Genomic DNA, 24,724 nt, shown 5'->3' with positions numbered 1-24,724 from the left:
GATAACTCTAAACATGCATTAATAGATGTACATCAGGGCATTTGTAGATCTCACTCAAATGGCTTGACACTAGCTTGTAAACTTATTAGAGTTGGTTACTATTGGCCAAATCTGGTGCAAGAGATGATCAAATATGTTAAGTCCTATAAGTAATGCTAGATCCATGAAAATCTGATTCACACTCTAGCTATACATCTAATTCCATTTGTTACACTATGGCCATTTCAATAATGGGCCTTTGATCTTGTGGCTCAAATTCACCCATCCTCTTCAAATGGACATAAGTTTATCATTACTACTACAAACTACTTGACTAAGTGGGTAGAGGCAATCCTTCTTTCCATAGCAAATGGAAAAACTATAGCTATGTTCATTATGAATTACATCATATGTATGTATGGTGTACCTTCCTCTATTATTATTGACAATGGATGATAGTTTAAAAAAAGAATCTTAAGGAGTTGTGTAAAAAATTTAGAATCACGCAAGATTGGTCTTCTACTTATTATCCCTAGTGTAATGATTAAACAAAATCATCCAACAAGTTGATCCTTAAGATTTTGCATTACATAATTAGTAAATCTGGAAGGGATTGCACCTTCAGATCAATCTAACTTTATGGGTTTAGAGAACAAGTATCAGAACTCCAATGGGTACAATGCCCTTTTCTTTAGTATATGGAGTGGATTTTGTGCTTCCCATTGAGGTTGAGATTCCTACTTTGAGAATCTCCATGAAGGGCCTCATTACTAATGAAGACTATAGAATATCTCAGCTTCAAGAGCTAAAACTATTAGATGAACGTCAAAAAGTGGTGTGTGATAATCTTTGAGATTATCAACAACATATATCTAGAAGTTACAATAAGAAAGTTAAGCCATGTGACTTCCAACTAGGTGATCTCATTCTAAGAGAAAACCCTAAGAATCAACAAAAAAGAGTACAAAAGGGGGAGTTTGAACCCAACTAGCTTGGTCCCTAGATAGTCACTGCAACATTTAGGTCTAGTGCTTACCAAATTTCTACAACCAAGGGAGATGTGCTCAAGGATCCCATCAACATGCTCCACCTAAAGTGGTTCTATAGTTGATTTGATATCAGAAGCTCTCTGTATATACTTAAATGTCCTAAAAAGTTCTAAAAATTGTAAAAAGTCTTGAAAAAAATCATTACCTTGGTGAAAACCTAGCAATAGGAGTGTTGGTAATACAAAAAATATTTGAAAAACTCAAAAATACAAAAAAAAATTAAAAAGAGAAAAATTCAAAAAAATAAATTGAAAAACAAAAAAAGTGCCATTGGTGAAAACCTAGAAATAGGCATCATGGTAGCAAAAAAAAAAAAATCTCTACCAAGAAGGTGAAAACCTAGTAAATAGGTGCCTCTTGTTCAAAATATTATATTCTGTAGTGCATCTTCTGGCTTATGTATATTTTCTTTCTTTCTTTTGTTTACTACTTTTGCTCATGTATCCATGGATTGAATCTTGTCATAACTTGGGGGTAACCCTTGCAATGTCATAGGAATCTCTCTTGCATCAGTCACTAGTTTCTCTAATTGTGTCTTTCTACTGTCGCTAGTGTCACAGAGAGATTCCTCTTATAGAAAATCTCTCATGTTAGTCACCAATTGTTCTAACTATGTCTATCTACTATCGCTAGTGTCACTTAGAGATTCCTCTTATGGAACATCTCTCTCATTAATCACCAATTGTTCTAACTATGTCTGTCTACTGTCACTGGTGTCACTTAAAGATTCCTCTTATGGAACATCTCTCACATTAGTCACTAGTTATTTTAACTATGTCTGTCTACTTTTGTTAGTATCACTTAGAGAATCCTCTTATAGAACATCTCTCGCATTAGTCTAACTATGTCTATCTACTCTTGCTAGTGTCACTTAGAGATTCCTCTTACGAAACATCTTTCATGTTAGTCACTAGTTGTTCTAACTGTGTCTACTTGCTGTCACTCATGTCACTTTTGAGATTTCTCTCATATAAGATCTTTCTTGTGTCAGTCACCAGTTGATCTAATTGTTTCCATCTACTATCACTCAATTTCTTACTAAGGCTCTTCTTATTGAAGATTCCTCTTTGTCTTTAGTCACTAGTTTTTCTAACTATGTCTATCCATTGTCATCCTCTTACTAAAGATATTTCTTTCATATATGTTCTAAACATTGACACTTGACATCAATCCTGTAACACAAAAACTTGAACTCAAAATGATGAATTTGATTGGATGTATTGAGCTTTTCTTTGTTTTTTTGCTTTCACTTTATCATGTCTCCTTGAGCAAATTGATGATGTCATTTTTATCTAGAGAAGCAAGGATTGGGGGCATAATCTTTTCTTTTCTTTTGTTTGTGGTTTAGTTCTAATGATTTGAAGCATAAATATAAATGGTTGTCTACTATAAGAGCCTCCATCTCATATTGGATGGCCATGTGTACCTCAACTCCTTTTATATGCATAAATTAGTGAGGTGGGTTCTTCTCTGTGAGGCCTCACCCCAACTCATCATAGCATAGATATTGTATTTTTATTTTGTTACTTAAGATTGGATATCTCGACATATATATTTTGATAATTGATGGATAGTAAATTTTATTACTTATCTGATGATATTTACCTTGTGATATTTCATTCTAGTATTAGAGCTTTTGGTTATGACAATAGGAGCCTAACCCATTGCATCTAACCTATGAATTGCAACTATGTAGGATGCCCATAGTCACTTGCAATGGTCAATAGAGGACCATAGGTCCTAGAGCAAACCAAGTAGGCCAAGAGGATTTAGGATAGAATGTGGAAGCACCCCCACTGGGCAACCTCCAAACCTTGATCAAGTTTTGAATGCTATCAATAATCTTATTTAGGTAGTGCAGCAGAGGTTACCACCTATCATTCCACAGCTAGGACAATAGGATGCAAAGGGGGATGGGGCCAATATTAGGGAAAGGAGTAGAATTCCCCCACCCAGACTTGTAGAGGATCAAGAGGAAGCATTAATACACCAAATGGAGCCACCCCCTACATTATAGTGAGCACCAGTGAGAGCACCTCAAGATATTGGGGATGAGATTAGTGAGTTACTATGACTTAAGCCATGCATATTCATTGGTACCACATATGGCACATGTGCAGATACATGGCTACAGATTTTGTAGAGGTGCTTTGGATTGTGCACCCATGGGAGAAATCTAAGGGCACGACTAGCCATAATTTTTTTACAAGAGGATGCCTCCACTTGGTGGCATTAGGAGGAGATTGCAAGGAGATTAGGCATAGAGACACTCACATAGGAGTCCTTTTTGGACCATTTTAGAGATAGATATTTGTTAGAGCACTTTAAATAGAGGCAAGTTGAGGAGTTCCATGATCTTTAGTAGAGGGGTCTCATGGTGGCCCAGTATAAGAGTAGGTTCTTAGAGCTACTTTCTTATGTGGAGTACATGAGAGATGAGAATCTATGCATCCATTAGTTCATTAAGGGCCTTAACTTATCTCTCCAAGGATCAGTATGGTTAGCATTTCCTACCACCTTCAGAGAGGCACTTGAGATGAAATTGGTTGCCAAAGACATTTGTACTAGACAAGAATCTTGGGATAGGTCTCATAAATAAAATCCCTCCCATTAGCTAGCACAATAGAAACCCTCTTGGAAGGGTAATCAAAGTCATTCAATAGGGTCCTCAAAGGTCCCATAGACATAATAGAGAGGTTAGCAAGACACTAGATAGAGGTCATCTCAAGGTTACTAGGGATCTAAGCTCAAATAGTGGTAGACACAAGGTCTCAGACATGATTACAGGCCACAGAACTAGTATACATAGCTAGCCAAGACTCAACAACCCTCTAAGGGAGGCTTTAGTAGATCTAGCAAGACTGGGGGTCAGCAGCAAAATAGGCCATAGGGAGTATAGATTTAGACCCATGAGCCACATTATACTTTTGGTGGTATGGGTCATATTGCATAAGAGTTTCCATAGCATACCGTAGTAGGTAATTAGTGAGGAGCCACCTTTGAGCCTATAGTAGGTGATATAGGTAGATCTCATAGGGTGGTTACAGCAGTTGATAGTTGTCAGGTCAAGCACTAGGCCATAGTAATTGAGGCTATAGGTATGATTAAAGGATATGAGGTTACTATACTATTTGACTTTGGAGCTATAGACACTTTTATAACCCCATTTGTAGTGAAGCGATGTAGGCAAGTCGCAGCTAGACCAGATGTTGACTAGGAGGTTGAGTTAGCTTTAGGGGCTAGTATGTTAGTTGATTCATTGGTCCATGAGTGTTCGATCTAGATTGGAGACTTGTTCACCACATTAGACTTATGTATTACTCCCTTGGGATCCTATGATGTAGTCCTTGGCATGGATTGGCTTAGTGCCCATAGTGCCAAGATGGATTGTAGAATGAAGAGGATTGAGTGTGTAGATGATCATAGTATACCTAAGGTGATTTTAGGGGTTCAAAGGCTAGTATCCCTTTATATGATTTCCACCATGTAGCTTAAGCAGTGCATATACAAGGGATGTCAGTTGTTTGCTATCACCATCAGTGATAGAGAGGAGGATGTAGGGGAGGAACCTTCTCTCAATGACTACCCAATATTACAAGAGTTTGTAAATGTGTTTCCATCAGAGCTTCTTGGAATGCCACCACCAAGGGCAATTGATTTTCATATTGATCTCATGCTAGGAGTCAAACTCATATCTAAAGCACCCTATAGGATGGCCACCCATGAGCTTAATGAGCTTAAGATTCAACTAGAGGAACTTTTGGAGAAGGGGCATATCTGACCCAATGTATCACCTTGGGGAGCACTAGTGATATTTCTTAAGAAGAAGGATGGATCACTTAGATTGTGCATTGATTACTGGCAGCTGAATAAGGTAACTATCAGGAACTGATACCTATTACCTAGGATTGATGACCTATTTGATCAGCTATAGGGTGCTTGAGTATTTTCCAAAATAGATTTGAAGTTAGGGTACCGTCAGTTATGTATTGTGGAAAGTGACATTCAAAAAATTGCATTCTATACAAGACATGGTCACTATGAGTTCATGGTGGTACCTTTTGGTCTCACGAATGCCTCAACTATATTTATGAGCCTCATGAATGGGGTATTCTACACATTCTTAGACAAGTTTGTAGTAGTGTTCCTAGATGATATATTGGTCTATTCTCATGATGAGAAGGAATGAGAAGAGAACATATGAGAAGTATTACAACAGTTAAGAGAGAATCAACTTTATGGCAGCTTTTCAAAGTGTGCCTTTTTTAGATGGAAAGTGCATTATTTTTTTCATGTGATATCAGGGGATGGGATCTCAATGAACCCATCCAAGATCTGAGCCATCATGGATTGGCTAGCACCTACTACTGTCACAGAGGTTAGAAGTTTTATGGGATTGGTAGGATACTATAGGTGATTTGTGGTAGGTTTCTCTAGGGTAGATCACCCTATTACCTCTCTTCAAAGAAAGGGGAAGAAGTTTGAGTGGACAAAAAAGTGTGAGGAGGCCTTTCAAAAGCTCAAGAGGGCACTCACTAGTGCACCCATTTTAGCAGTACCTGACCCCTCATTGGACTTTTTAATATGCACAGATGCTTCCTTGGATAGAATTGGAGCTATTCTCATGCAAGAGGGTTAAGCTATAGCTTACAAGTCTAGGAAACTCAAGACTCATGAGCTCAATTACCCTACTCATGATCTTGAGCTCGTAGTAGTAGTCCATGCATTGGCATGATGGCATCATTTTCTTCTAGGTTGATGATTTTAGGTTCATTTGGATCACTAGAGCTTGCAATATATCTTCACACAACCAAATCTTAATGCTAGGCAAAGGAGATGGATGGACTTCCTATGTGAGTACAATTTTGATGTGCATTGCATTAAGGGTACAGAGAATTTAGTGGTGGATGCCTTGAGTAGATGACATCATGAGCTCACTTCCATGGTTATAGGCATAGATTTGAGGGAACGTATTATGCATCACCTACTAAAGAATGAATTCTATGCAAAAAATTTCTAGATAGTCCACTCTTAGGGACCTCTTGAGGGTAAATTTGCTGATTATTCATTAGATTTTGAGAGATTATTATGACATAAAGGACACATCTATGTACCCTCCATAGGTTACTTGTGTGAGTTCATTATTCTGGAGGCTCATCAAGCACCTTTTACAACACATCCTAGTGTTAAGAAACTCCATGCTGACTTAAGACATCTATAGCATTGGCTAGGTATGAGGATGTAGATTGCTAATATTATAGCTAGGTGTCTTGAGTGTTAGAGGGTTAAGGCAGAACATGGACATCCATGAGGACTCTTGCAACCCCATGAGATACTGGAGTGGAAGTGGGACACTATTTCTATGGATTTCATTGTTGTTATTCCAATGTCTTCTCATCATCACGATGCCATCATGGTGATAGTTGACATCTTCACCAAAGTTGCCCATTTTTCACTAGTTTAGACTAGCTTCACCGCCCCTATATTTGAATAGGTGTTATTGCAAAACATTGTTAGACTTCATAGAACTCCTCATAAGATCATCTCAGATAGAGATTTCTTGTTTACATCATCTTTTTGGAAGAAATTATAGGTAGCATTGGGCACTAGGCTCAACTTCAATACTACTTATCATCCTCAGACAGATGGACAGACAGAGAAGGTTAATTAGATTTTAGAGGATATGTTGTGGATATATGTGATGGATAACCAAGTTAAGAGGGAAGAATACTTGCATCTTGTTGAGTTTTCCTACAATAATGGGTATCATTCTTCCATTGGTATGCCACCCTACCAAGCCTTGTATGGAAGACCTTGTATTAAGCCCTTGAGTTGGAATAGGATTGAGGATAGTGTATCCTTTGGAACACAATTGGTCCAGGACATGGAATAACAAGTGACATAGACTAGGCAATGACTTAGAGAGGCCCAAGATAGATAGAAGAAGTATGTAGATGCCAAGAGGACAAATAGAGAGTACATGGTGGGTAATAGAGTATTCTTGAGAGTGTGACCTCATAAGATCCCAATCCATTATGGAAAGGGCTCTAAGTTAGCACCTCATTTTGTTGGACCATTTGAGATTTTGGAGCAAATAGGACTAGTCACCAATTTGTCTAGCCTTTCCACCTAGCCTGTCACATATCCATAATGTATTTCATGTTTTTGTATTGTAGAAGTATATTTATGATGAGTCTCACCTCATAGATTTGGATTCCTTGTAGGTGAAGTTAGACAGACAAATAGCCTTAGAGCCCATTTGCATATTGGTTCCATGGACCCTCTCACTTTGGGGTAGAGAGTTGGACTAGGTTAGAGTCCAGTGAGATTGTTATGATGAGGTCACAGTGTCATGGGAGGATGCAAAAAAGATGAGAGCACAATACCGCTATCTTTTTGATGAACTCTAGGAGGAAGTTCATGCTTGGGGGGGTGGATGTGAGGCCTCACCCTAAACCATCATAGCATAGATATTGTATTTTCATTTTGTTACTTAAGAGTAGATATCTAAACATATATATTTTGATACTTGATGGATAGTAAATTTTGCTACTTATCTTATGATATTTATATTGTGATCTTTCATTATGGTATGTATTAGGACTTAATTAGCTTATTTGATGAATTAATGGATATTTATTCAAAATTTCACTATTATGATAAGAAATGGAATTATGATGTGATTCACATGCTTAATTTGATCATGTTAGGAAAGTTAGTAATATGCAGTTTGTTTTTGAGGGTTAATGATTAAATTCTTTACATGTAAATGATGAAGAATAGGAAGTTAATTATGGAATGTGTTATATGTGCATGGTGGAATAACACAATTATTATTTACCTTTACTTTCATATGTATTTTATATGTGATTTTTCATTGGACTAATGATGCTTGAGTTTAGTGTGCAGGAAAGGAACCATGGAAACTTAATAGGAAAACAAGGTATAAACAAATGTTAATATGACAATACGAAGGTGAATCTTTAGAAGATTCATAAACCTCATTGTGATGTGTTTATTTTATAAATGGGAGATGTCTTTTTGTTGTATGTATTTCATGAGTAAATTTGGTGTGATGTATAGTGAATCTTATGTGTCACTTGACACTTGTACTCGTATGTGAAAATGACATATTCTTCGAAGATGGATCATGTAGCCACCTTATCTCAAGTTAAACTTCTTAATTAATAATTAGACTTTTTTCCTAGACTTAGTAAGGGAAACAAGGTTACAACCATAAGAAAATTGAAATTGGACTTCACCTAGCATTGTGAGGACCAAAAAGTAGCTCTAAGGTGTATTTGTGATGAAAATAAACCCTACCCATGATAATACTTTAAGTTAGGAGGCTATTAGTGACCCTAGGGTGCCTAGAAGACCTACGAGACTCCAAAAAAAAAGCACTTTATATTGAATCCGAAAATGGGAGTCATATACAGAGGCATGGCCAAACTAGAAACCTACTTGCCCACTCGCTAACTTTAGAAATATTTAGGGTTTGAAGGAAGAGAATAAGGAGCTCTACTACAACTCTTATTTTCCATTTCTTGGAGTAAGGTTGGTATCCATGATTCATGGTGTCTCTTCATTTCATCATAGATTTTACATGGTGTTCTTCTATTACGTTGTGGATTTGTTATGGAGTAGATGTGTTATTGTGAAGAATCTTGTTTTATGTGTTTTGAATGTGAGAAGGTTATGAGATTTCTTTCTTTAATCTTGTTTTTTATGTTTTTTTCATGTTGATTGTTTGTGTAAAATGGGTTTGAAGCATCACTCACCCTTGGGAGGGAAGAGATGCTAGGGTGAAGGGGTTAGTTGGGCTCACCCATGTAGTTGAGAAAACTCTCCCATGTATGGAGATAATTTTTTGATGTGTTTCAATGGAATATGATTTACATGATTACTTGCATTCTTGGGAGGTATAAGGAGGTGTATGAAGAAGGAATACATTGTTAAACCTTGAAAGGGAAAGTTACTTATGAGAATATGTGTGATTCATGGATTTGAAATTCTCCTCATGGAGAGAGCCCACCTTCACCCTATATCTTGATTCTATTGTTGAATCTATATGCAAGCCTTGCCATGGGTTGTATGGTGTTGTGTTGAGTTGTGTTGATATGGTTATGCATAATAGGTGAATGTGAAGGTGTACAACCATTTTCCCCTTATTTCCCCAAGCTCTGTGGGTGGCCTCCTTGAGGCCTAGGTTGGGAGGTGAGCCTCCATGGTTTCCCATTTTGTCTCTTATTTGCAGGTTTTGGTTGAGGTCATGGACATTTGGAAAATTGTGGAGTCTTTCCTTTGCATGGGAGAAGAAGACACTACTATGTTGTTATTGTTATGTTGTCATCATTTTATAGGATCATAATGTATTGTAAGAGTGTTATCTTTATTTTATTCCATTCATCAATAGAGACGTTGTGAGACATATATATATTTTGAGAAAGTATTTCCATTGTTCAAATTTTGATATATTTATTTCACCACCCTATGTACATGTTGATGAATGTGTTGTATGTAAACTTGAGAGGGAAATGAAAGAGGATTTCAATGTGTTGTTATTGTTATTTCATTTTCTTGAACTTGAATTGATGGAAGAACAAGTCAAGCATCATTGAAGGCCCTAGTAAGATGTAGATAAAACTAATGTAAACTTGAGAGGGAAATGAAAGAGGATTTCAATGTGTTGTTATTGTTATTTCATTTTCTTGAACTTTAATTTATGGAAGAACAAGTCAAGCATCATTGAAGGCCCTAGTAAGATGTAGATAAAACTAACTCTTGTTACTCTACTATTCTTCATTCTCATTGAAAAATTAGTTGCATTACGTGATCAATCTTGATACAAACATAGTTGTTGAATATGTATTTGATAGATAGTGGAATTGTACTCAGTTATAGCCATATAATGGATATGAATAAGGATAAATAAGAAGAATTCTTGATGCTCACGAAGCTACTAGCAAAGATTTCATTTATGCTTCATATTAAAGAACCTTGTAATTGAGAATGATAGCAACAAAAAAAAAGAAACATAGTTGTTATGAGAAAACCATTAGATTGACTATATATTTTATGTTTAAAATGTAATATACAATGTATAAATATCATCAACTCAATTCCAAACTTGGAAAATAAGCTTAACTCTCAAAAAAATAGAGACCTAGGTATGCACATTTTAACTCTCTAGAAAATGTATGAGAGAGAGAGAGAGAAAAAAAAGGTATTCCCTACTCATATAAACCAATAAAATATTCAGCCCAGATAAAATAATATCAACCTTGAATACAACTAGTATAATATTTGTAAATCATTGACATGCATTGAATAATTGTCAAACCTTGAGATATCATTACATAAGTGCCTAATTTTACCCCATCATGTCAGAACAACCCCTATATAAAAAGCATATACTATAATAATATTATATTCATAAAAAAAATTATATCCCATCTTATTCTAGCAAATGGGTGACCTGGCATGAAGTCATGTCAAAGTATCTTTTAAAAAAAAAAAAAATTAGTGCAAGTTGAGTGAGGGAGAAGCTCAACCCCACCCACCTTGTCCTGGTAGAAATTTCATGTATGGGAGGGCTTTAAATGCTAGGGGGCTACCATGTTTGGCATGTCACCCCATTTCTCCTCCTTCCCATGTGGGAAGAGAGAGAGAAAAGGGGTGGGGGGGAAGTAGTTGTGGGTGGGAGGGGGGTCTTAGGGGTTAGGTAGGTATAGGGTATGGGATATAGTGTTGGGGTAGTTTGTTTTAATTAATTATTTGTTTATTTATTTATTTATTTGTGAAAGGTATTAAGGGTGAGACATTATATAGGAACTTAATTAAGTGGTGTTAAATAAGTAGATAGAAAATTAGGCTTAAGGGGATGCTTAGGAAATAGGTTAGGAAAGTATTTAGTATGTTGTTTATTTTATTTTATTTTTAAAAAAGCTATATGTATAAATTGTGTTAAATTAGGAAAGATAATTAGTTTTTTGATATATATATAAGGATACATGAACTTAATTGTTTTCTTTTTAGGGAATATTATGTTAAAAGGAAATTAAAGTTTAAGGTAGAGTAGTATTATAGAATTTAACTATGGTAGTAATTTTGTAATGAATGGTAGTTAGTAGATTTTATAGGATACAAATTTTATGTATATATTATTTAGTAATTGTTGACTAATAATTATACACTCACTGAGTAATTTACAAGTTCAAACCTTAATATTGAGACTATCGAAGTTATTAGACACATATATAACAATAATCTTAATGAAAATTGGAAGCAATTTAACACAAGATATGTGTTAGGATGAGAGCGTCATAACCCTATCCCATATCCAAGATGTAGCTTGCAAGGAACTACTTAAACCAATGAAGTTGAGAAATTTCCTTACTCTCTAACCATAAAATTCAAAACAATCAGCAATATCTGAATCTTCGATGTAACCTGCAACCTTAGAATGAAACTTATACACAATACCATTCAAGTATGACCACAACCTGATATGAGTGTAAACCCTTCAAATTAAAAATCAAGCCATTTGACTAAATTATAAACATTAATGTTATTTTTTAAATAAATAAAAAATTAGTTGTGTCTTTGCCTTGTTGAATTTTGGGCATGACATTCTCCTTGCTTGTTGGAGTGAATTCTCTATGCTATAGTAACTATTGATACTTGTCCTACTAAGTAAATGTATGGGTCACTACGAGTATACTTAGCACACTTCTATCTTAGGTTATGAACATAAGTATCATTGCAAACATAATACTAACTAATTACTTATCGTAAGAAGGATCTCTCATGTGTCTAGTGTGTTTGCATGCAAGAAACGTTCTGGTCATCCTAGCATCTATGTTTTGATGCTTATTTTTTCTTGCTATACTAAAAGGGACAAATGTTTTGGTCATTTTGGCTTCTTGTGCCTTGAATGCTTACATTTAATCTTGACAAAACTAGAACATATGTCCTATTCATATTTCCATGATTACAATGTTAGTGGGAATTGTATGATGTATAGGATTTCTCTATATGCTCAATGATGATAATTTTTGAAGCTTGGTAACCAAACCTAGGGTTGTATCTAGTTTAAGGTTACATCTAGCATAGGGTTGCATTACTATTTCACTTGCATAAATTTGATAATTTATTTACTCACATCTTTCATGATGAGTGTTGGAGTTGTTTCTAGTAAAGAATATATCAGATAGATTTAAACCTTATACCAACAAACAAAGACTAGGGACAAGCCTAAGGATGAGCTAAATCCTATGTTCAACAGGGCTAAATCTTAGTTTTGGACCAATTAACATAGTCATTAGGACTCACTTCACTTTAGGTTCTACTAAGCCAAGGTGGGCAAACCTAAGGGATCTATCTGATTAATCTTGATACTTCTTCTCTGCAAGACTATCCCCTATAGCAGAAATGGTTAATAATATTCTATGATCTACTGATAAACTTCTTGATTATAGTAGCTATTTACAACCAAAGAAAGTAATGAAAAACAAGCCATGACCAACACTTTGTCTCTTTAATGCATAAAAATAAGCTGACTTGTTGTTGTGATTTGTTATATAAAGGTGATCCAGCAATATACTTTTGAACTTTAGAAAGGACTAGTATCTTATCCAATGGGATATAGAGTCAAATATTAGCAGTCTTCGACCTTTTTAATCAACTTGTGATTAAAAATGTTAACATTAAACTTTTAGTTTCATTCTGCTACTTATCCATTCCATAAACCCTAAACCTTATCAATTATTGAAAGCAATTTATCTAATTCTTGAATTAGTAGCAATCAATAAAAGACATACAACCCTTTGGATTGCATTAAACTAAAGAAAAGTTTATTTGTCCAGTCTCAAAGCTACAGATGTATGGAAAAGAGATAAAACTACAAAGATAATGATTCTTAAGGATAAAATACTTCAATTTAAAACTTAATACTACCAATAAAACTCATTGTATGACACAGAGATAAATCCATTGGTCCCCCATATTACTTCTTATATTCAAGTATGTATGTATGTAAACTAATTCAAATAATTACAAAACAATAAGGTGGTCCAATTGCAAGATAATATATGACACATATATTAATTCCACAGACAACCAACCTCAACTTCTCATCTTGGGAATCCATATAAAGGATTGCAACAAGCTACAAATGAGAGGAGGATAGATGTCAAAAATTTAATGGAAAAAAAAACTTTTTAAAGATGCACATAATAAATACATAGAACATTCTTCCAAAAATATCAACCAAAAAGATAAGTAGCTGGGGAAGAAAAAAACATTAATGTTGAATCCTTGATTTTTTTCTCCCTTTTGTACTTCACTACCTAGATGCACAAAATATCCTAGCTACTTTCAGCTGGCAAAGCTTTTATTTCACCTACTACTTCCCAGACATAAACCTCTCTCTTGGTGGGCCAGTCAGTATTCTTTACCTCTTGTAGATCTTGAGTGGCCTTGGTCCACCTGGCATCCATAATTTCTTTAGACTCAACAATAAATTTATTCAAATTTATCTCTACCATGAAGAGAGAATCAATCAAAGAATGAAAAGGGGAATCAAAAGTATCCTCAAAAATGGCTGATATAGTGCCTTAGGTCAAAATTTCTTCAAAAGAGATTGACCACCTTTGCCAATTTCTCACTGTACTAATATTATCCAAAATTGAGGGCATACAAGGTTCCATTCTATCTGACAGTGTCTTCAACTTTCCTTGCATAACCTACAACTTACCAGAGAAGAAGCCACTCAGTTCTTTCACCATTTCTAGGCTTTCCTTTACTATGAAAATCTTGTCTGGTAAATCTAGCTTTTTAGCCATCAACATAATTAACCTATCTAAAAATTTCATGTAAGGGCCCCAAAGGCCAAAAGTAGGTGTCAACCATGAGAGTGCTTCATTACAGAATTGCTTAGCACCTTGCAAAGAAACAAAAGAGCTATGAGCTTGTTGTAAGAGGTTCTTTAAAATATCAACCCTATGGCTAATCATAGCTCTAAGGATCCCAATCCTTACATCACCACCCTACTAGACTGACTGAGTGTCAACACTCATCCTTCTTGGTTGTGAGGACTCATCTTCCTCTACATCCTCAGTCTACACAAAAGCCTTAGTAGTATCCTTAACTAGCACTAAAGTCCCTTTTCCCTCCTCTAAGCTAAAGCCACTCTTTGCTCTACCTATGCTAACTACTCTTTGAGGGATACAACTTCATCCTCAAGTGCCTGGACTTTAGCTTCTAACTCAATAATTCTTTCCCTATATACATGACTACTTCTAAGCTCATTTTCATAGAGCTTTCTGACATCAATATAATCATGTATAGCCTAGGAAAACCTTATCTCTATTTCTTCCACCTTAGTCTCATTCATAAATGAAAAATGCTTCAATGTCTTGGATATCTCCAAGCCAAAGGTGCCTTGTAGTGTCCAAATGATCATATTTCCCTGCTTTGTGCTCTACACATCCATCAACTTTGGTTTATTAGAAGTAGGGGCCATACTCCAAATTGTTAAGGACTTGGTGTCAATGTTGAAACTAGTGCCCCTTTTCAAACCATCAACACTAATTGGTTCATAAGAGATGGCATTCTCTTGTCTTCTGATTTGATCAACCATAAAGGCTTTCTCCAAGTCCCAACCCAATACTAACAGCATGCCACTTCTCTGTGCAAGATCCCTAGCCTCCTCTAGAGTCATGACTTCACTCTCAAGATCATAGGCCTGTAGCTTCTCAATTAGCTCCATCCTTTGTTCATCAGATTCATCAAGTTTCATTCTGAGGACAAGCTCACTTTGTTTGATTTTATATAAAAAAACTTTTAAATTCATTGGATTTGATGAATTCATCATCCTCCAAGAATTGCTGAGCTCAAATAATCCTGTCATCCAATCTTGTAAACTGCCAACTCAAGATCTGTCAAACTATTTTCTGTTGCATCAGCCTTAGTCTGGATATAGTTCTGCCTCATGTCAAAAAAATACTAACTACTCCCTAGTAAAATCTACAAATTTCTCTGCCTGACCTAAGGAGGGATCTACACAATTTTTTATCTTTTATGTCCCTTTGCCTTCTAGGATGCTTGAGGTGCCTCTTCCTCTTCCACCTCAAGGGCTACATTAGGCTCAAGGCTATCAGGGCACATTCTTTCCTCCTCTCCCATTTGGCCTTCTAGCATTTTAGCCATTATCTCACCATGGTCTATGACCATCTTCCTAATTCTTTGTGGGTAGGGGATATCCATGTAGAAACCTGGGAACTAGAGATCAATCCTTTTTAATTCCTTCTCTACCCTCAGTATATCATCCAATTTTGAAAGTTTATCTACTACCTCCCCTTCTACTACTATATTGGGGATGATGTCTTCATGGGGTAATTCCTTGGAATTGGGCAACACATAGTTTCTCATTTCCTTCAAAGTGGCCCTCATCCATCCCTCAGAATCATACATTCTATATGGGCCAGTACACAAATTGTAATGATGCAAAAAGGAATGAATAGGCTCTAAGGCTTCTTTACCAATAGTAAAATCACCAATTTTAAAACATCTACACAAAAGGGTTCCCCTATGTACCTTAGAGCCTAAATACTCCCTATTAACCATGAGAAACTACTAAATAAATTCAATTATCCCTAATCTAGGAGGAATAAACTTTGGTAAAATGTGGGGTGGCTAGGGACAACCATAGACTCTCATCAATGAAAAATTAGGAAACAAGAAGATATCCCCCCATTTGTGATCTAATTTCTTTCCCTTAGGCAATAGGGATGGTCTTAAGAGATATTTCAAAATTTCAAGAGCCTTAAAGTACCCCGGGTCTAACATTTTCATTATGACAGCACTGAAATTATTTAAAAATGACACAAAGAAAAGTGATAAGAGGTATCCCATACCCATGTCCATAGTTGAACTAGAAATTCTCCATTTAGGTCAATAGTTTGATCAATGAAATTAGGGCTGATGTATCCCATGTTCGCATAGAGAATTAAATGTATCAGTAGAGAGTAATATGGGAAAGTAAATTCCCTCATTTCTCTAGATTTTTCCATGGCAATATTATCCTTCATTATATCTAGTATATATCTGACATAGTCATATTCATAGGCATGGTAGGCATCCTATACATCCCTAGCAATTATGTATTCAGCCCCCCAGACCTCATTAGAACCTTCCTTTCCTATAACCTTGTGCACAACATATATGGTTTTGACAAAATAACTTTTGAATTTGTCCACGGACATCTTCTTTTGTATCTTCTTTGGGTAGTCACCCACCTTCTTCAATTCACTAGGAATATGCTACAGCAATGAAGCTCTAGTGAAAGCATTGGGATTTGCCTCAAACCTCCTTTGCAAGTCCTTTAAATCTAGAGGTTGACCCATTGCTCCAGTTAACCCAAAAGACTTAATAAAAGATTCTCTATCCAAGGTGCACAGAATAGTTCCATCATTCCTATGAAAAGACTTGGTGGTAGGATTGTAGCATCAAAACAAGGCTTTCATCAGGTCCACATCAACAAATATCTCCAAGAAAATTAGCTTGACCAGGTTTTTCTTCCAAGGATTACAAACAAGATCCTTCTTGTCCTAGTTGTAGTAGAAAAAGTAAAAGAGCTAAAACCAATGGTACCAGGGCATCTAGCCTCTCTACAATTATCATAAGGGTAAAAAAAGACATTATCATCTATAGATTTTGCATTGGTGGATCCTAAAAACAACTTTATCCACTCTTCTAGAAAATGGCTAGGCCTGTTCTATCTAGTTTTACCTCTCTCCAAGGTTGATGTCTCTGATACTGCCACTTCAGAGGCTAGGATTTCTTCTACTTCTTGGTCTAGCATTTTGTGAATTTGCAACTAAATTATCTACACTTGCAAAAATTATGCCTCTTACAAGTCTCAGGAACAATAATGTAGTAGACATAGACAACACAGGATGAGCTTAAAATCTAATTTTGTGAATGACAAAGAGTGATAATGGAAATGGAAAATCTTATAAGTTGATATTCTCAGAGGAACATTAAGTTGCATTGATTTTACATGCATGAGAATGATCTCAATCCATTCTGTCAACTTTAGGGAGTGTCACCATTAGTTTCCAACTATACACTTTTGTACAGTATTCAAAATTGATTGGCTAGAAAGCTCATTCTTCTTTTCTCATCATTCTATTTGCTGCAAAGATTAGATTCTATGATATTATGACAAGGTGACTGAAAAGACCTTTTGTAGCATCATAACATTGTATCAATGGTTCTCTAACCCCACGATACTCCTTTGAAAATTATATCAGTCAATTAGAACAAGTAGCATAACCTTTTACAATCATACGATACCCTTTACTATCGTAGCATCAACATCTTACTCCATCTTACCTTATGATCTCACGACAGGCAGTTTCAGAGCATCCTAAGTTATCTTTATATGCTCTATGATCATACGATCATAGTGGGGCTTCCCACTTTGTAACATCACAACCCTTCATATTTCCTTCTATGATGTTATAGTTAGCCTAAGAACATTACATCGTTACATTGCTGGTTTAGTTTTCTTTTTGGTGTGACCCTATGACAAACCCTAGTTGTAGCATCAGAAAACCCCATCTCAGGGCCCTGAGATCTAACAATGAAAGAGCCATTGTGAGATCAAAGACACAATCTATTATCCATCCTATAATCTTCTAGTCCCACCAACACTGACCAGGAATCCATCTAGCATACTTATGTTGACCTTGCTCATCAAGAAACTAACATCTGTCTTGACCACTAGTGACATGCGTTAACTTTATGACCTTTATGATCCTACAAAAATAGGGTGTTGTACTATCCTAACATGCCTTGATCCCTTATATGATCATACGATAAAGCTTATGTCATAGTATCTCAACTCTCCAAATAGCACCCTTCAATCATGCAATAAGTTTTGTAGTATCTCTAGGCCCCATCTTTTGCTTTACGATTTGACGATGAAGCCTCCATCATAGGGTCGTAAATATCCTTGATCATTTCTCCCAATGCCATGAAAAGAACTTTATTGCAACATCAGAAAAGGCCCCTTCATGGACAAAACAAAACATGACACAATCTTGCAACACAAAGGTTAATGCAAGATCGGGAAGGGAAAGAAAAAGGTCTATGATAACACAATACAATACCTATTGTGAGATCGTAAAAGGCCATCATACTTGCCCATAATACTCCACTAACCCTCCATCATAGCCTCATAGAGGATAATGACTTTAATGAGTGAGAATCCATTCATTCACGTGGTCTAGGGCTAGAAAAAAGACAAAAAGGAAATTTTGCTAGGGCTTAGTAAGATTTTGAAACTATAATCACAACCCTATCAAATAAAAAATGAAATTTTCAACATAGAATTCAAAAATTGCCACTATTTGAGAAAGGGGCTAACAATGAAGAATTGTTGGCTTCTTTAAAGTATCATGTTTCTTCATGGTTGCACAAGTGTTCGATCTTTGGTTTGTCCTATTGATCTTCATGGGATACCTATCTCTTATAACAAAAATAGAACACTGCATGAGATGTTAAGTTCATTCACATTTTTTATTTCATACATAGTATCATAACTCATCTTATCTACACTACATTCATACATCACTTCATATTTGCATTCATAATCATAAGCATAGACATCTCATGTAAAAATAACTATAAAGATAGAAAGTGACACATGTGATGGTACTTGAATCAAAATCTCATATATATATATATATATATATATCAAAAGTGTACATCTAGGGCAAAAATGAATGCTACTTAAGCACTATCAATATCAAAATGATATAAAATGATGATGGCACACCAATCGATACATAGCTAGATAAAAAATTAGAGAAAATCAAACTAACTCTCTCTTGCTCCATCACCTCCTGGAGGAGGAGGAGGAGGAGGAGTTGGTGGTGGTGAAGGAGGCATATCTAGTCTAGCTGTATGGTACGCACCTCTCAACTCTCGAGAATATTAGGAAAATGGAGGCACTTGCTCAGCCTCATCTAGCACTACTATTGCATATGTTGCAAAATAATAATCTGCTTGAGCTGATTGTAGTTGGATCTTGTCTTGTTGTTGCTCTGATCTCCTCTCTACTATCTCTAACCACTCTCATAGCCCATGGATCTCATGATCTCACTCAGCTATCAACGTATCTCTAATAGCTACTTGTATCTATAGTTCTCCTAACTATCATGAGGCTTGTCATATCCACTCTTTGGCTCTCCTTAAGGCCTCCTAGGTCCCTATAGTAGGCTAGTCCTACATCTTCTCATCCAACTACTTAACCTACTGCTCAGTTGGCTACTACTCCTCTATGCAAGCTCTCTACCATCACCTCTAACCTATCTCACTCCCACTATCACTTGGATCTAATCATATCCACCTAGGAGGAATCTATACCTACCCAATTTGGTGTCTCACCTATTATGGCTACTCTAGCTGATGCGGCGGTCCTTGTGGTGGCTACTTGGTGGTCCCTGTAGTGGTCCCTATGGTCCAAGAGCTGCCATCCCCATAGATCTGTAAAGCATGGGAAGGGATGACTTGCAAAATATGCGTGGTAAGTTGGCATCATCCCACCATCTACAACTATTGGAAAGTAGTCCCATTGTACCATAACCAAGGTGTGCACATCTATCATGGATCTCCTTAGATCAATCGCATAAACCATCCATGCTCCAAATTTGTACCCAGTTGAGCATAGGAGCAATACTCATGTGAGATATCCTATAGCTCCCATACTACTACCGCACCCATGTGAAAGAAAATCTCTCTACTGTCTTCATAGATCGACCTATCAATAGTCATGAAGTAAACATATGGCTCAACTCCTAGGGTGCATCATCCCAATCCTCAATCTCTCTCTAGGACTACCATACTATAGACACCAAGTCATCGAGATGGGCCCTCCACTAATTAGTCTTCCCCAAAACTATCTAGGTAAGCTGTCCTCTATATCTGCATATATATGGCTCCATAGGCTCCCTCTCATCCTCAAAGATGGGCCTCATGACTAGCAGATGCTCCCATGCCTAGATTTATAGAATGTATACTCTAGTAGCCATACTCCTATTCTCATGGTAGACTATCTCATGCATCTCATGATACATATGTGTGAGCATGCACTAATCCCACCCATATTTCTCTAGGGTCTTTAACATCATTTGGAGCATCTTGCCCCATCCAAAATCTAATCTATGCTGACCTCTATCTGGCATCAAGAAGCAGTTGATAAATATGCCCAAAATTGATGCCAACCTATGAGTGGACCTATATCTTTGCACAAGTTCATCCCATGTGATGACTCTACCCATGATGAGGTTCTCGTGAAAGATGGCCCTTAGTGCCTCTATACCTAATCATGGAACTTTTTCATAAACCACTCTCAGCCCATGGAATGGTATGCGAAGAATCTTGTAGATATCCTCTAGTGTCATTATCATCTCCCCTTAGGGCAAGTGGAAAGTGTTCATTTTTGGATGGAAATGCTCCACTAATATTGTAAGCAGGCCATGATTCACTCACACTAGTGGAATTTGGCACAGATATTATAGACCCAGTCTATCTATGTGAGCCATGTCAACATCATCAAGTTGTCGTAATAGAGTCTCATAAGGAAGATAGTGTGACTGAAATCCAGTATTTGGAAATATAACCTATGCATAGAAATAGAACAAGAAAAAAATCAGTCTATACTAAACAAACGTGATGAAACAAAGCACAAAATTGCAACAAAACATTAAATTTCAAACCTCAAAAACATGTAATTAACACCAGATTTCTATGCAAAATCGCAAGTTCTCGGATGAGATTTCACATCTTCATGCTAGAACACAACTATTTGTGCAAAAAAAGACCAAAAAATAGCAAAAAATGACAAAGAATTAGGGTTTTCTATGTGAATCATGGATATCTTCCATGAGATTAAACCCACTAACCCATGTGATGAAGTGCTAGGTTGGTACTTGGAGAGACATCCTCACGTGAATTTTGATAGAGCAAAATTTAAAACCTCCTAATTATATGCTAAAAAGACTCAAAAAGCATGTAAATTTAAAAATGGAGCAAGGTTATCAACCACTCATCGGAGGTTTGTACTCCACTGGCTGGTCATGTTGTCAGGAGGACTTGAATCGATGAGAAGACACAAACCACCATTTTTGCCTCAAAGCTCTCTTCTTCACTAAAGACAAAAGTAAAAGTGATTTGAAATTGACCCTTTGGGCCCTTATATAGTTTTGACCTAATTTTGCAAAGTGCTCTAATTTGTACAAAAATCACCCTTAGCTAATTTAACTGCTCTAAATCCATTTTTTGCATCAAATTCAAAATTTGACACACTTAAACAACTCAAAATCACATTTTAAAAGTTTGGGACCAATGTGATCAAATGCTTGTGCAATACATTTTTCTAATACTTTGTGAATCTTGGAATCATTTCAAATCACATTTTCTTTGAATTTTCTAATAAAATTCTAGAAAAAGTCAACCTTGGTCAAATCTACTCAACTTTGGTCAAACTTGGTATTTTAGACCTCAAAATCACTTTAAATTTGCTTCAAAATTTTGTTTGATCATTCTAATCTCTTCTATATTCTTTTGAATCTTATGTTTCTTTAGTATCTTTTACCATAGTATGCTACATCACATTTTGGGTGTGTCATCATTTGATTTCGCTCCAAAGCGGGCAATATGATTACATCACTGAATCTAAAATTCAACTCAATCTGAATCTCATGTCTTCATTACTTGGGGCATCTTATCACTCAAGGCATCTTGCTCCCTTCTATTTGGCATCTATGTCATCTATCTTATCTTTTGATCAACTTATCACATCTTATAATATTTCTAGTCAAAGTTCAATGGACAGGTTACATGACAATCTAAACCCTAACTCTTGAGGATCAAATTTCATTCTAAGGATGATTCTACAACTCATGATTGGATCTTACTAACTTTCATGGACCAGTATTTAGGTGTTCTATTTGGACTCTAGAGAATTACGTTCCATTATGGAGATAATTCCAAATTCTTGCTAAGGATTAATCTTTGTTCTAGAGATAACCTTTAAATTCTTATCAATCTTAGTATCTAGGTGTTCTATCTAGATCCCCTAAGGTTAAGCTTCATTTTGAAGATAATCTTAAAAACCTTATCAATTGGTCCCTATATTATCAATTTCAGAACCAATCTTATTTCTTGATTTATGCTTCATACATCTAATTTCTTTGAATCAAACATCCTACTTGCACATCATAATATCCCAAAATTGGCACATTACCATATTTACCAACTTTGGTTTATTCAATTATTCCTAAGTCTTATTTTACTAGGCAATTCTAATTCTAATAATCGCTATATTACCTAGGTGTCAAATGTAGAAAACCCTAATTTGCATTAATCACACTATTTATTTAATTCCTAAGTATCAACTCAAATTACCTACACAAACCTATTGATTTAATTTAGTTATAAGTGTTATACTTTAATTAAATTAAAATTACCTCTTTAAGCTAATGTACAAAGGAACTAAATACATTTAATTTAATAAGATATCTCCTCTTTTTTATTATTGAATTTAATTATTCAATTAATCAAATTTATTCATTTATGAGGTCATATTTTATTTTATTAAATTAAATATTCTTGAAAAGGGATTAACTCCTTTTATCACTCAAAGGCAACCAGTTAACTCCCTTTTCATGAGGAAGTTTCTTTTATGACTAGCTCTCTTCTTCAATCTTGACCGTCCATTCTAATTAATCTCAACCATCAATCACCTCTTGGATTCTATAAAAAAAGCTCTCCATTCCTCATTATGAAGGTTGAAAATTGGAATTTGTGTCTAACTTATGCTAAAACATCTACTCATTTGCTCTTGCATTCTTAGCTTAATATTCTTGCATATCAATTTCATACTAGTTTAATATGCATCCATTTAGCATAATATGTTTCTTCATTTCTTATCTTAACAATGTATTCTCATCTAGATTAATCTTGCATATCTCATATAGCTTAAAATCCTTCATTCTAGAGGTCTAGTTGCCTGCTTCTTGTTCTGAGAGCAAAGGCAAAATCCTTCTAGTTAGAAGGCAATAGGTCACCCTGTTGGATTTATTCAAATGAATAGTCTCATATTTATTCTAGGATGATCTTTTAGATAATGACCATGTTCAAGTGTATGTGAGGATCTGAGGTCCACAATTCATGTATACGCTACCTAATATTTACCTTGGTTGCACTTAACAAATTATATAACTATAAATTCTAATGAAGATGACATATACAACTACTAGACTTTCATGGAAAATTTTACCTCTCTTACTTCAAATTTATTTTTTGAGTATACACACATACAACTTGGTGGATGGTCTTTTAATTAAGTGTACCACATAAGATGATGATGATTGAATTTGCATGCCCTCCACATCTAGTGGTGATGGTATAAATTGATAGGTTATGATGACTCCTATTATTATATGACAAAAACAATAGTATTTACAAAAAATTAATACTAATGACAAAACTACATACCCCATTAACATGAATAGTCATAATTGAATACTTAAATCCAAATACTTATACATAAATCTATTGTATACTTAAATCCAAATACTTCTTAATTTTATTTTGTGGTTAAATCATCAATCATTTCCAAAAATCCAACACCAATGTCAATTGATGGTAGGCTATAGCCACAAAAAAATACCTAAAAAATTGCTACAAATTTTAAGGAAACTTTCAACAAAGAATATAACCATTTCCACATAACCCATAATAGATCTAAAATAAATATGCAATTAAAATCCACATGCAAGAGAATAGACAACATACCCACAAAAATGTGACACAAGATATACCATGGGAAACCCTCATTGTGGGAAAAAACTTAGCCTCCAAAAGCATCCATCACCATGTATTATTCAACAAAAATACCATTGCAATATAACCATGGAAGCCTTCAAAGCCATTGCCACAAGTGAGCAATCTATGTGAACAAGCATGAATCCACACATTCCATGCCATGCTTCCAACCTTCATGAAGTCTCCCTTAGCTAACATGTGAAGCCTTGTCCCACTCGACTCTTTTGCTTTTTCTCTTCTCACTCACACCAAAAACTACTCTTGTGGTTACTTATATAGTAGCAATTCCCACAAAACCACCAAGTGGTATTACATAAACCATGTGCTACCTAACCCATCGACCCCACATTTAATATTAGAAATTTAATTCTTTTCCCATTATTTAATAAATTACATGAAATAATATCACAATGTTATAGTACAACTCATCAAGTATATCTCATGGGAATTTTTACATGTTGCACATCCATCTAGATACAACATTACATAATAAAAATAAAATAATACAATATAAAAATGTTATGCAATGCATGAAATACCCATTATCTCAACAATCTCTCACTTGTTGTATACATTGCATAGGGTCAATCTGTAGCCACATAAATAAAAAAGGAAAAAATCCCTCCTAGCACATCCACCATCATGGATCAAAGTACACAAAGTGCTCCATCCCAATAGTTTTCAAAAAAATAAAAGTATCTAGCATCTCAAACATGAATGATCTCACCTCCTATTATGTCACTTCCTCTAAACATACATAAAAGCCATCCAAAGAGAATGCCACCCAACCCGTCACA

General features: G+C 35.5%; 1 long non-coding RNA gene across 1 annotated transcript in view; it reads left to right on the top strand.

Moving 5' to 3' along the window:
• The window catches only part of LOC149539296 (uncharacterized), a 206,605-nt gene extending 198,435 nt beyond the window's left edge, over nt 1–8,170 (top strand). The window contains exon 3 of the long non-coding RNA XR_016356210.1: nt 7,931–8,170. This is a non-coding gene — a long non-coding RNA (uncharacterized LOC149539296). The remainder of the gene's footprint in view (nt 1–7,930) is intronic.
• Nucleotides 8,171–24,724: the final 16,554 nt, after the last annotated feature.

The sequence above is a fragment of the Cupressus sempervirens genome, chromosome 9 (genome assembly GCF_028749045.1).
Source record: "Cupressus sempervirens isolate cs-2001-9-10 chromosome 9, ASM2874904v1, whole genome shotgun sequence".
Lineage (NCBI taxonomy): Eukaryota > Viridiplantae > Streptophyta > Pinopsida > Cupressales > Cupressaceae > Cupressus > Cupressus sempervirens.
The sequence above is the reverse complement of the archived record's forward strand: the minus strand, read 5'-3'. Positions and strand labels throughout refer to the sequence as shown.